Source organism: Lynx rufus, unplaced genomic scaffold (assembly GCF_022079265.1).
Source record: "Lynx rufus isolate CCGP_SWC_20201006 ecotype Redwood Valley unplaced genomic scaffold, mLynRuf1.p SCAF_7, whole genome shotgun sequence".
Lineage (NCBI taxonomy): Eukaryota > Metazoa > Chordata > Mammalia > Carnivora > Felidae > Lynx > Lynx rufus.
This window is the reverse complement of record NW_025814889.1, coordinates 29650572-29664081: the sequence shown is the minus strand read 5'-3', so window position 1 is coordinate 29664081 and position 13510 is coordinate 29650572.

The window sequence follows — 13510 nt, the reverse complement described above, 5'->3', positions numbered from 1 at the left end:
GAACTCCCAATGAGTAAGTGAGAATAATAGGTGGTAAGACTGCTGACCAGAATCATATTTCTAGATTCACTTGTGTTGGTCATGTTGATTATCAGTCTCAATCAAACCTCTTCATAAGATCATGTCAATACATCTACAACACAATCTATAGCTTAACTGACACATTTCAGGACATGGTAAAAGTGTCTATTGCCTAGAGAAAAAACATTGACCAATGGAGAGAATGTCATGAAAATAGCAACTCTGATGAAAATCCAGGCAATGGCCTTACAGAAGTCATCTTTGAATCTAGTTGCCAAACAATGGGGTCTCTGAAAGGAACAAATTGGTGGGCTCTCTACCAACAACTCATGGCTAGGTTGTGAGTCATGAGGTTCCCACATAGTAATGGCTACTATGACTAATACAAGTGCTATTCCTTCCAAATATCCCAGTGAACCTTGAGACTTGTGTAGTTTACTTCCTTGATGAAAGGGGTAATCTTTTAAAACTTAGTGAGAGTGACACTTTGTGGGGTCCATCAATACAAACCCTTCCTCCTTTTACCCAGACCTCTAAGCTTTCAGAAATGAACATGACCAGAAGTTAGACGTACTCAAGGCCATTATGTTTCTAGTGGGGACCTGAGGACCTATGCTAAGGTCAGAGTACAAAGTAGAGGTGGTAAAAAATTACATTTCTTGGTCCTTTTGGATACTGGTGAACAAATTACTGTGACTCCACAATCTCTGACACAAGATTGAGGAGGAAACATAATTCTGAGTGGTCTGAGGCCACCAACACCAGGCCTCTTTTCTAGACCCAAGTATGGATGAATTCCTTTGGGCCACCCCCATTATTATGGCTTTTACTGCCTAATACATCATTGCTACTTTCTATACCAACCAGTGCTTGCATTTACCCCTAACCTCTGATCAGATTTTCTGAAGGTAGGTTATTTTAGTGGGGTATATGTAAGATCATCACCTACCAAACTACTGGCACCTAGGACCACTGTCTTCCAAACACAATGCCAAAAGCCTAGAGAAGCCTAAAAAAGGGATAACTGCTCTCACTGTTAAACTTTAAAAACCAACAAAATATGCAAATCATTTCTCTATCCACTGGTTCCACTTGGCCTATGTGCAAAACCTCTGAAGTCTAGGCTTTAAATTGATTAGGGCTATGCAATGTGTCAGTGCTGCCTTTGGCACCAGTTGTGACAGTTATAGAGGCTATTGCCCAAAGTGAAGGAACTTACTATACTACAATTAACATCACAAATGTCCTTTTCAGCATTCCCTCTCCATGCAGATGGTCAGGATTAATTTGTTGTATATAGAATGGATTGCATTATACCACAAATGTCCTTCCACAACACTCCCTAAATTCCCTAATTATCTGTAACCAATGCTTGAAAAAGTCCCTGGAAAAAGTCCCACTCCTGGAGGGAGTGCTAGATTTCCAATCTATTGATCAAATCATCTCAGTAGGCCATTATTATCAACCTAAAACCAAAGAAAAATGTCTGGGCATCCCAGAGAAGCCAATTGTCGTGCTTTGGGTCCACTGTTCCCTCCAAATAAAAAATAATCTGATCATTTGTTAGACTGTTCAGATACTGCTACACTCTTACAGGGATAAGAGCACCCATCTGTCAGGTTACCATAAAGACCTTTGGCTGGGACTCTACTGGACAGGATCCCCTTGGAGATCCTTCAACTGACTATCTTAGCTTCCCATTTTCTGAGCCCCTCTGATTTCCATTTGCTGTTTCAGTTACAGATCTCAGCAACATCTAATTTTGCCTGCTAGAGCCTATGGAAGAAGTCACAACAGGTCACAGGCACCCCCTTGGACTTTGGGTCTACAAGCTTCCAAAAGAGTGCATATCCTTTATGTGACAATTATTTGTTTTGGTGAAAACTGAGAACATGACTTTGGTTATGTAATAATCTTCTGATAAGAAATTCGAACCAAAACACATTAATATATTTCCTTTTGTTCTCTAGTTATATTAGGTTATTCACACTTTAGGCAAAGTTTAAAGTTTCTATAAAATACATGCTCAAATACATATTAACAAACCAAAGAAAGTTCTCATGCATTTAATTTAAACCAATATAGGGGTGCCTGGGAGGCTCAGTTGGTTAAGCATATGACTTCGGCTTAGGTCATGATCTCAGCTCAGGTCATGATCTCGGAGTTTGTGAGTTTGAGCCCCACATCAGGCTCTGCATCGGGCTCTGTGCTGACAGCTCAGAGCCTAGAGCCTTCCTCAGATTCTGTGTCTTCTCCTCTCTTTGCTCCTTCCCTGGTTGCACTCTGTGTCTCTCTGTCTCTCTCAAAAATAAATAAACATTAAAAAAATTTTTTAAACAATATAAAGTTATCTGTAATTATTATACTTACTACTGATTCTTTCCTCCATGGATTTTTTTTGTTTTTTAAATTGTACTTGGGTTTTTGACACTGAGTCTTGATGTTTAAGCTTAAGATTTTCATCTAGCACTTCATTAAGAGCTACATAAAGAGAGAAATTAATAATAAAACAGATCTACTGTAAAATCTCTAGATTTCAAATTTATAACAAGAGAACAGTAACATTTTCTCCCATTTTTATAAATTAATAAATAAATTATCATAATACTAGATCTAATAGGAAAATTCTGAGAACATTTTTAATGGATGTGTATTGAAGATGTTTCTTTATTTTATAAATATTCTGGACACCAAGTATGCTTATATTAGACTCTAATTTTCTTAGGTTATTTATACTTTAGGTTAAAACATTCAGACACCAACCAATGAAAATGCATATGCACAAGATTAGTCAATAGGGAAATTTTCCTTATTAGGGAAAATAAGGCCTTATTTGTAATTGCAAAATATTCAAAACCATCTAAGTGTTCAAACAGATTTGTTGAAAAAACTGATATATATACCATAAACAATAGTATATGTAAATCAAACTATTATGCTATATACCTTAAACTTATACAATGATGTATGTCAGTTATTTCTCATTAAACTGGAAAATTCATATAGTACCAATTATGATACATTATGGTGTGCATATGTTTGCGTATAAATATATAATATATATGGTATATAGGGAATGTAATGTGGTGCAAATAACTGTACATATAGTGATATATCCCCTTCCCATCTAAGCTAATATATCCAACCCTTGCCTGATATCATTTCATGGGGAAATGAAATATTGGCTGACACACTAGTAGAGCCAGTGCCCTTTTATGTTTAGATTTCTGCTTATATTTTATAATAAGTGAATAAAGCCTTAATTTTTACTTTCAATTTGGCTTGTTGTCTTAAGTTACTTCCTTCACATCTGGCAGCTCTCTCTTGGTGACAAATGGTGACAAGCAAGGTGGCTCAATTAAGCACAGTTTTTCTGGAAAAGTAAAAAGCATGAAGATACTCCAGGACGTTTTAAGATGTTAAAGAAGTCTATGAGATTTCTTGGAGAGTACCAGCTGATTATTTTCTAGAATCTGAGGGTCCAACAATGCACTTTGCCAGCCATATCAACGAATCACGGAATGCTATGGGCCACTCTTGGAGAGCACTAGTAGATTGATTATACACAATTTTTATGCTTGAGAGGTAACAGTGGTGCTTTACTTCAGCTCCAAACTCCATGGCCAAAATGCCTGATGGGCCAAATTAGAGATTCAACAGAGGGGCTCTGGGAAATCTAGGGAATCAATTCCTTGGCTAATGTTACTGTCCTCTGATGATAAGATGAAAAATTGTTACACACTTTAAAAGTTTTAATTTATTTTTAATTATTTTGAGAGAGAGAGAGAGAGAGAGAACACACACACAAGCAGGGGAGGGGCAGATCGAAAGAGGGAGACAAAGAATCCCAAGCAGGTTCTGTGCTGTCAGCGCTAAGCCTGACTCAGGGCTCAAATTCACAAACCATGAGATCATGACCCGAACCAAATCAAGAGTCACATGCTTAACTGACTGAGCTACCCAGGTGCCCCAAGAAGGTAATCTTCTTTAACTTAGGAAGGGACAGTGGTACTTTGTGGGGTTCACCACTATAGTACCCTCCTTCAGAATAGTGTTACCACAGAAAACTTGACAGAGACTGACCCAAGTTGTTTTTCTTCCTCAGCTGGAGATGTTTGGGCTCTGACAGCTTTGGTCCACTCATGATGGGTTCCCTATGACTAAAATACATGTTTGGACCACGACTGCAGAGGCACTAGCAGCTCTGCAAACTACTGGCGGTCCCTTAGTTCTACAATGAGAGAGTAAGATTAGTGGATGATAAGATTGTTAGCAAGATTCTAGGTTCATTAATGCCACTCCTGCTGGTTATCAAGGTGAATTAAACCTCCTCATAAGGTCAGGTCAATTAGTGAGTGACATAACCCAGATCACAAATGACACATTTTTGGACAGGGAAAAAGCAACTACTGCCAAAATAACAAGGAGAGACCATCAGATAGAGTGACATAGAAATAAATAATCAGGCATATACTCCTAGAAGATTTGGGTAAGAACTTGCTCAGAGATCTCTGGGTCTTGTTACTAAACAATGGGAGTCAAAAGAAAAGATAAATGGACTCTCCACTGAGAAACTCTTGGTCAAGTAGTGTTCTAATAGAAGACAAACAGCAATCTCCCTAGAGACTGCTCAGTGATGATACCTCTGCTAATACAAGTGTCCTTCTCCCGGTGAATTATAAAATGAATCAAAGAGCCCTATAAATTTTTACCCAAACTTTTTGGCTTAAAAAAAAGACTATAAAATGACAATGTCCTTATGTCCGCAGTGAGAAACGGAGGCTGTATGCCAAAGTCAAATTTCAAAGTAGACTGGGGAGAATTACATTTCTTGGGGCTTTTGGATAGTGGTACACAGGTAGGTGACTGTAACCCCCAGAATCCCTGGCATAAAAATGAAGGAGAAATTGATAATACTCACTGGTTTTCTGTCTGAAGCCACCACCACCAATACCCTCACCCAGACTTGACTATGGGCATGGATCCTTTGGGGCTACCACATATCACCATTGTGATGGTGCCCACTCCTGAATGGATTTTTGTTATAGATGTATTGTATTGTTTATGTGCACCCCTGAATGCATTCACACTAAACCCTGAAGGGAATTGCTGCAGTTAGCATCATTTTAATGGGGCATATAGAAGACTATAAACTTACCAGACTACCAGCATCTAGTGCTTTTGTCTCTTAAAAACGATATCAATGGTCTTAGGGATAAAAGAAAATAATTGCTCTTATTGTTGTGCATAAGGAAGCCAAGGTTCACCATCTGGCTTTTGAAAAAGGCCTTGGGTGCCTGAACATAATCAATTATTGGTGGCTCAACTGTGTAGTACAGCCTTTGGCACTGGCACTACCTGACATTATAACTGTCATAGAGGTTAATGCCCAAGCTGAAGGAAATAAGTATGAGGTATTTTATATTACAAATGTCCTTTTTAGCATCCCTGTCCATACAGATCAGTTTGTCTTATGTGCAATGGGTTGCAATTCACCTTTAAGGCCATTCCACAAGACCATGAGCTGGAAAAAGTCCTATTCTTAGATAGAGCATTACTCTTCCACTATACTGATGACATCTTCCTAGTTGGCCCAGGCAAGGGCATAATCCAACAAGGACTGCATATCATGTTGACCATATAGAACAACATGCATGGGTCATTAATACAGACAAGGCAGAAGGACCTATGACCCATGTAAAATTTCTGAGAATAAACTGGGAAAGGACAGTGTGTCTTACTCCAGAGGAAGAAAATTCCAAGGTTTAGTAATGTTCAGGCTCTTAGCTCCAATAAATACAAAAGATACCCAGTGATTGGTGGCACTCTTCAGCTAATGGTGGTCACACATTCCCTACATGTCTATCTTGATGGTGACACCCACCAATTAGATTACCAAAAAGACTTCTACCCTGAGTGGAACATGACAACATGCCCTGAAATTTCTTCAACTGACCACATAGGCCATCCTTCTCCTTACTCCTTCTAATTCATTTTGCTTTTTGAGTTACAGGTCTCAGCAGCCTCTGTTTGCCAATTGAAATATGTCAGAGGTGCCCGTTCAGCTTTTGGACCCAATATCCTGTAGTTGATTGAAAGTAAACACGGTTTGAGAGACTATTAACTAATTATTGGGCATTAGTGGGCACTGAGCTCAAGAGCCATGACATGAAATCATCTTATAACTAGACATTCCAAACAAATGTTAAATGGCTTTTATTTTATGATATGCACATTTTAGGCCAAAGTGTAAATTTTCTATAGATTATATGCTCAAATACATATCCATGAAGTAAAGAAAAAAAAAGATCTGATGAGGTTAATTTTAAAAAATTTAAAGTTATAGGGGCATCTGGGTGGCACAGTCCACGGAATATCTGACTTTGGCTCAAGTCATGATCTCGCAGTTCATGGGTTCAGGTCCCACACTGGGCTCGCTGCTGTCAGCGAAGAGCTTGCTTCAGATACTCTGTCTCCTCTCTCTGACCCTCCCCTGCTTGTACTCTCTCAAAAATAAATAAACATTCTTAAAAATTTTAAAGTTATCTATAATTATAATACTTTTTATAATTATTATAATCTGTAATTATTTAAACAGAGCTGTTTCTGTACTTGCATTTGAAGTTTTGACACTGAATCTTGATGCTTAAGCATAAGACTTTTGTCTGGTACATCATCATGAGCTACATAAAGAGATTAATTTAGCCTCTTAATAGAAAAAATAGATCTACTGTGAAATCTCTAGATTTAAAATTTGTAACAAATACAGGTCATTTTAATAACGTTATAAGCAAATTACCATAAGACAGATGTGACATGAAAATTGAGAATACTTTTATTGGGTATGTGTTGAAGCTGTATCACTAGCATCTCCATTATAATGTTTTAAATATAATGTTATACTATATATAGTCTCTAGTTTTCTTGGGTTATTTATACTTTAAGTTAATACATACTCATATAACTAAAAGAAACTGTACATGTACATGGTTATTCACTACAGAACACTTGCAATTTGCAAATATTCACAACCACACAAATTTACAAGCAGATTGGTTAAACTAAGGTATACACTACACTCTAATGTATCAATTATGGTAAGTAATGTGGTACAAAAACTGTACATACAGCTATAATATGAATGAAACAGATCTCTATAAACTGATTCCACTCAAGTGGATTTCTAGGAATAATGTTATATTAAAAAAACTGAAAAGGGAAAAACTTATGTGCTACCTTGGGTATGTAAGAAGGAAACATAGTAAATATATCTGAAAACAAGGTAATGGTTACCTACAAAATGGCAGGGGAACTGGCATTTGTTTGAGCATACCTTTTGTATATTTTTAACTTCTGAAGTAGGTTTAATGTTCTACATATTTCAAAATGAAATGAAATCAATAAGGGTAAGAAGGTGAAATGTAAACTGAAAGCAAATTAAGTCAGATTAAACTGCTGAAGGAAAAATAAAAGCACCAATTCATCAATACAATATTTAACACAAACCCTTACTCTTGTACATGAGATTTGGGATAGGGAGGGGAAAGTCGACCACAAACAAATCATGAAATATTTTTGGCTGGTTTATTTTTCCATTAGTATATGCTAAGCTATTCTGAGACCATTTGAAAAGCATTGCAAGATTGAACAAATGAGTAAATGTGTTGATATTGTTCAGATATCATCTACCCCAGCCCAGGGATCCATAAAATGGTAGGAGAAATTAGGTTGGGGTTTCTTCAGCTGTGAGACCATCCCCCACCTCAGTATGCACTAATGTATTTGACCCTTCTCTGGTGCTCTTCCATGGCATAAAACAGAACATTAGTGGAGCTGGTGCTCTCCCTTGTAGACAAGCGACTATAGCCATGGCATATGGTAGTAGGTGAATAAAGGTTAATTGTTACTGTAATCTTGTTATCTTAATAGGTCAATTCAAAAACTGCATCTCTGTGTAGCAAATTGCCACAATGAATGTGTGGTCAGTGAAGCAAAATACCTTCCTGGAAGGAACACTTTAGGAGGTGCTGTGAGTCTGAAGGATATGATAAGGGGAAGGGTACTACTGGATTATTTGCAAGAGAGCTATGCCAGGACAGCTAGGCAAATGTGTCTCACAAAGTATGAGAAGATACCATGGGGTTCTCTAGAGTGCTACTGTATTGTTCACACAAGCTTTTCAGTTCTGTAGGAGAACAACTGTTTTTTTCTTTAGCCTCTGATTCAGCTACCAAGATGCCCAATGATTCCAATGAGAGACACAGCAGATAGGCTCTAAGAAAACTAAAGAAGCAGTTTTGTGGCTACACATGGGTAAAAAAAATATTGGAGACACGGCATACTGAGTTACATTCAGGGATTACTGTTAGCTCTAGAATGCCCCTAGATATAATGGACAACCTAAGATGCAGTGAGTTACAGAGACTCATATATTCATGAAAAAGAATGTAGAGTACAAGGATTGCTTTGCCCAGCAACTTAAAGAGATCTGGAAATTTGGGTAGTTTGCATTCATGAAGAAGAAAGTAAATCTTGTTAAACTTCATGAGGGAGAGGTCACACTGTAGGGCTTGATATTGTAGAACCCCTTCTTCAGAGAGCCTTAACAATAGTGCCCATATTGCCCAAAGAGACAGAGGAAAAGGGGATTAAAGACATGAACATCTGACACCATTCTCTTTCCTTAGCTGGGTACTATTCTGACATACCATTATGAGTTCCCTGCCACTGAAAAACATTTGGATCATTTCTTACAGAGGCTCTAATGGCTTTGTGAGGCCCCCTAGTGGTATCTAGGGTAGCAGATGGAGTGAGGACAGTAATGATATGATTTTCAACTAGACTGCAATTTCTAGTTTGGTCCAGGCCATCTTCACTAGTTACCTACTTCAATTAAACTTCCTTAGAAGGCTATGCCATTTGGTTCATGGCACAATCCAGATTTTAACTAACGAGTTTTCAAAAATGGAAAAAGTAGCTACAAACAAGATTTTACTGTTGAGCCAGTGAACAGAGAGACCTAAAAATGGAAATTGGGTACCCACTCCTGAACCATGTGGTAAGGGTTTTTTCTAAAGAAATCCCTAGGTCTAGTTACTCAATAATGGGGTCTCAAGGAAAACACTGATGGACTCTCCACCAAAGATTTCTAGACCAGGTAGTAGGCCATGGGTCCCAATGCACCTCACCACTAAAGTCCAAATTATGACGACCCTTGACCAATACAAGTGTTCTTCCCTTTGCTTCTCCAAGTGATATTGAGAAGAATCAAAGAACTATGTACCACTTTTACTCAGACCTCTTAGCTTTCAAAAAAACAAAAATTAGGGAAGTGTTGGGTGAATATTCTTATGTCACCAGTGGTGATCTGAGGATGTATGCCAAAGTCAGAATTCAAAAGGGGGGTTGGGGAGAAAATTCATGTCTAGGGCCATTAGGATACTGGTATGTAGATGACCATGATCTCCATAACCTCTGAAACCAGAAACTAGGGGAAACAGATAATATTCTCTGATTTCTCATCTGAGGCTATCACCAAGGTGACACTTGGTCAAACACTACTATGAATGTATCCCTTCAGTCTACCATAAAACTGCATTTTTATAGCCCCCACTACTAAATTTATAATACAACAAAAGTATTTTCTATGTGCAACCCCATTCACATTCATCCCCAAGCCCTGATAGGAACTGCTATATTTAGGGCCATTTGAGTGGGGCATGTAGAAGACTGCAAACCTCCAAACTAAATATCACCTAGTACCTGTGTCTCCAAAAATAAACTCCTGGGAAGAAAAAGAAATACTCTCATTCCTGAGCCTAATGAAGCAAAAATTCCCCCATAAGACTATTTCCAATTTTAATAGTTAAGTTGCCCTTTCACATGGCTTTGGGTGCATAGTGACTTGATTAATTTTTTCAGGTAAGTACTATAGTACAGCCCTGAGTACTGAGGGTACCTGAAATTGTAACTGTCATACAGTCTTTTCCAAACTGAAGGAACTTGATATGCAACTAATGACATATCCAATGGCCTCTGCTGTATCCTGCTTCATGCAAATGATCAGTGTCAATTTAACCTTATGTGGAATGAGTTGCAATATACCATTAATGTCCTTCACATGACTACCAAATTGCTCCAATTTCTGTAACCAATGAATAGGTCATGACTCCTTTTTTTTTCAATATATGAAATTTATTGTCAAATTGGTTTCCATACAACACCCAGTGCTCATCCCAAAAGGTGCCCTCCTTAATACCCATCACCCACCCACCCCTCCTTCCCACCCCTCATCAACCCTCAGTTTGTTCTCAGTTTTTAACAGTCTCTTATGCTTTGGCTCTCTCCCACTCTAACCTCTTTTTTTTTCCCTTCCCCTCCCCCATGGGTTTCTGTTAAGTTTCTCAGGATCCACATAAGAGTGAAAACATATGGTATCTGTCTTTCTCTGTATGGCTTATTTCACTTAGCATAACACTCTCCAGTTCCATCCACGTTGCTACAAAGGGCCATATTTCCTTCTTTCTCATTGCCACCTAGTACTCCATTGTGTATATAAATAGGTCATGACTTGTAAATGTCCTGCTCCAAAGGGAAGACTAGTGTTTTTTAAAATATATTTATTTATTTATGAGAAATAGAGAGAGCACAAGCACAAGAGAGAGAAGAAGACACAAAATCCAAAGCAGGCTCCAGGCTCCAAGCACAGACCCTGATGCGGGGCTCAAACTCACAAACCGTGAGATCATGACCTGAGCCAAAATCGGAAGCTGAACCGACTGAGCCACCCAGGTGCCCTAAGAGGGAGGACTAGTTTTTAGTTGAATGGCCCCAGATAAGGACGCCACCCAAGAAGTACTAGATGCCCTCTTGACCCACTCGTAGCTCTTGGCTAGACTATTAGTACAGAAAAGGTACATTTACCTGGCACCCTAGTGAAATCCCGGACATGATTTCTAAAGGACATGATCTCTCATTCCTGAGGAAAAGATTGCCAAGTTTTGGCTCACTCAACTCCAATAAATAAAAAGAGGCCCAGCAACTAGTGGGACTCTTGACTATTACATTCTCATTTTCCCTGTGTGAAATCCTTGATGATACCATCTTTGAGATTACCAGAAATGTTACTTATTTTTAGTGAGAATACAACAATAGGATGCCCTAAAGGCCCTCCAACAGGCCTCCTGGCTCCCCACCCCCAATGCTCTTTTGATCTCTATTTCGTATTTGAATTATAGATCTCAGAAATATCTGTATGCCAATTGGAGCCTATGGCAGAAGGCCACTGCTACAGGTCAGAGGCATCCATTGGGCTTTTGTATCCGTAATTACCTGGAGTTGGCTGAAAGGCACATTACTTTGAAGAAATAATTATTCACCTGTTTTGGGGCCCTGGTAAATTATGAGTGCTAGTCTTGTGGCTATAAAATGATCATAAGACCATAGATTCCAACCAAAGGGTATCAATATTTTCACTTTTTTTCTCTAGTTATCTTAGGGTATTCATATTTTAGTCAAAGTGTAACATTTCTATAAAATATATGTCCAAGTATAAATTCATGAGCCAAAATAAAAAGATGTTATAATGAGGTTATTTATTTTTATTGAGAGAGAGGGAGAGGGAGAGGGAGAGGGAGAGAGAGAGAGAGAGAGAGAGAGGAGAGCACAAATGCACAAACAGGAGAGGGTCAGAGGGAGACTGAGAGAAAAATTTCAAGCAGGCTCCATGGTCAGTACAGAGCCCAGTGCAGGGCTTGATTCCATGACCCTGGGATCATGACCCAAGCTGAAAATCAAGAATCAGCTGCTTAATCACTGAGCCATCCTGGCGCCCCATCTAATGAGTTTAATTTAAAATAAAATTATTTGTAATATTATACTTACTACTAGGTCTTTCTCCTTTGTGGCTTCTTTGTTTCTCCACTTCAATTTCTGATTCTGACATTGAGTCTTGATGCTCAGGTAAATTATTTTCATCTGGTACTTCATCCTGACCTACATAAAGAATCATTTAGTCAACTAAATGGAAAAAAAAGATACAATGTGAAATCCCTAGGTTTTAAATTTATAACAAGTGTGTATCAGCATTATTTCTCATTTTTAGAAAGTTATAATTAAATTTCCATAATGCTAGATTTTAAATGAAAACTGTGCTGTTGAACTGGTTCAATATTCACAAATCAATCAACATGATAAACCACATTAATAAAAGAAAGGATAGGAGCTCCTGGGTGGCTCAGTCGGTTGAGCATCCAACTTCAGCTCAGGTCATGATCTTACAGCTCATGAGTTTGAGCCCTGCGTCAGGCTGTGCTGACAGCTCAGAGCCTGGAGCCTGCTTCAGTTTCTGTGTCTCCCTCTCTCTCTGCCCCTAACCCCCTCACGTTCTGTCTCTGTCTCTCTCAAAAATAAGTAAACATTACCAAAAAATTTTTAAAGAAAGGATAAGAAGTATATGAGCCACTCAGTAGATGCAGAAAAAGCATTTGACAAAATACAGCATCCTTTCTGGATAAAAACCCTCAAGAAAGTAGAGATAGAGGGAACATACCTCAACATCATAAAGCTGTATTCCAAAGACCCACAGCAAATATCATCCTCAATGCGGAAAAACTGAGAGCTTTCCCCCTGAGGTCAGGAACATGAGAGGGATGTCCACTCTCACCACTGTTGTTCAACATACTATTTGAAGTCCTAGACTCAGCAATCAGACAACAAAAAGAAATGAAAGGCATACATTGGCAAGCAAGAAGTCAGACTTTCCCTCCTGTCAGATGCCATGATACTCTACATGGAAAACCATAAAGACTCCACCAAGAAACTGCTAGAACTGATACATGAATTCAGCAAAGTCAAAGGATATAAAATCAACGTACAGAAATTGATTACATTTCTATATACTGGTAATGAAGCAGCAGAAAGAGAAATCAAGGAATCAATCCCATTTACAATTGCACTAAAAACTGTAAGATACCTAGGAATAAACCTAACAAAGATGTAAAAGATATATACTCTGAAAACTATAAAAACTTATGAAAGAAATTGAAGAAGACACAAAAAAAATGGAAAAACATTCCATGCTTATGGATTGGAAAAACAAACATTGTTAAAATTTTTATTCTATGCAAATCAATATACACATTCAATGTAATTCCTATCAAAGTAATGACAGCATTCTTCACAGAGCTAGAATAAACAATTCTAAAATTTGTATGAAACTATAAAAGACCCTGAATAGCCAAAGTAATGTCAAAAAAGAAAACTAAAGCTGGAGGCATCACAATTCCTGACTTCAAGTTGTGTCACAAGCTGTATCATCAATACAGTATGGCACTGACACAAAAACAGACACAAAAATAGATCAGTGGAACAGGATATAAAACCCACAAGTGGACCCATAGATGTATGGTCAACTAATCTTTCCAAAGCAAGAAAGACTATCCAATGGAAAAAAGAAAGTCTCTTCAGCAAATGTTACTGGGAAAACTGG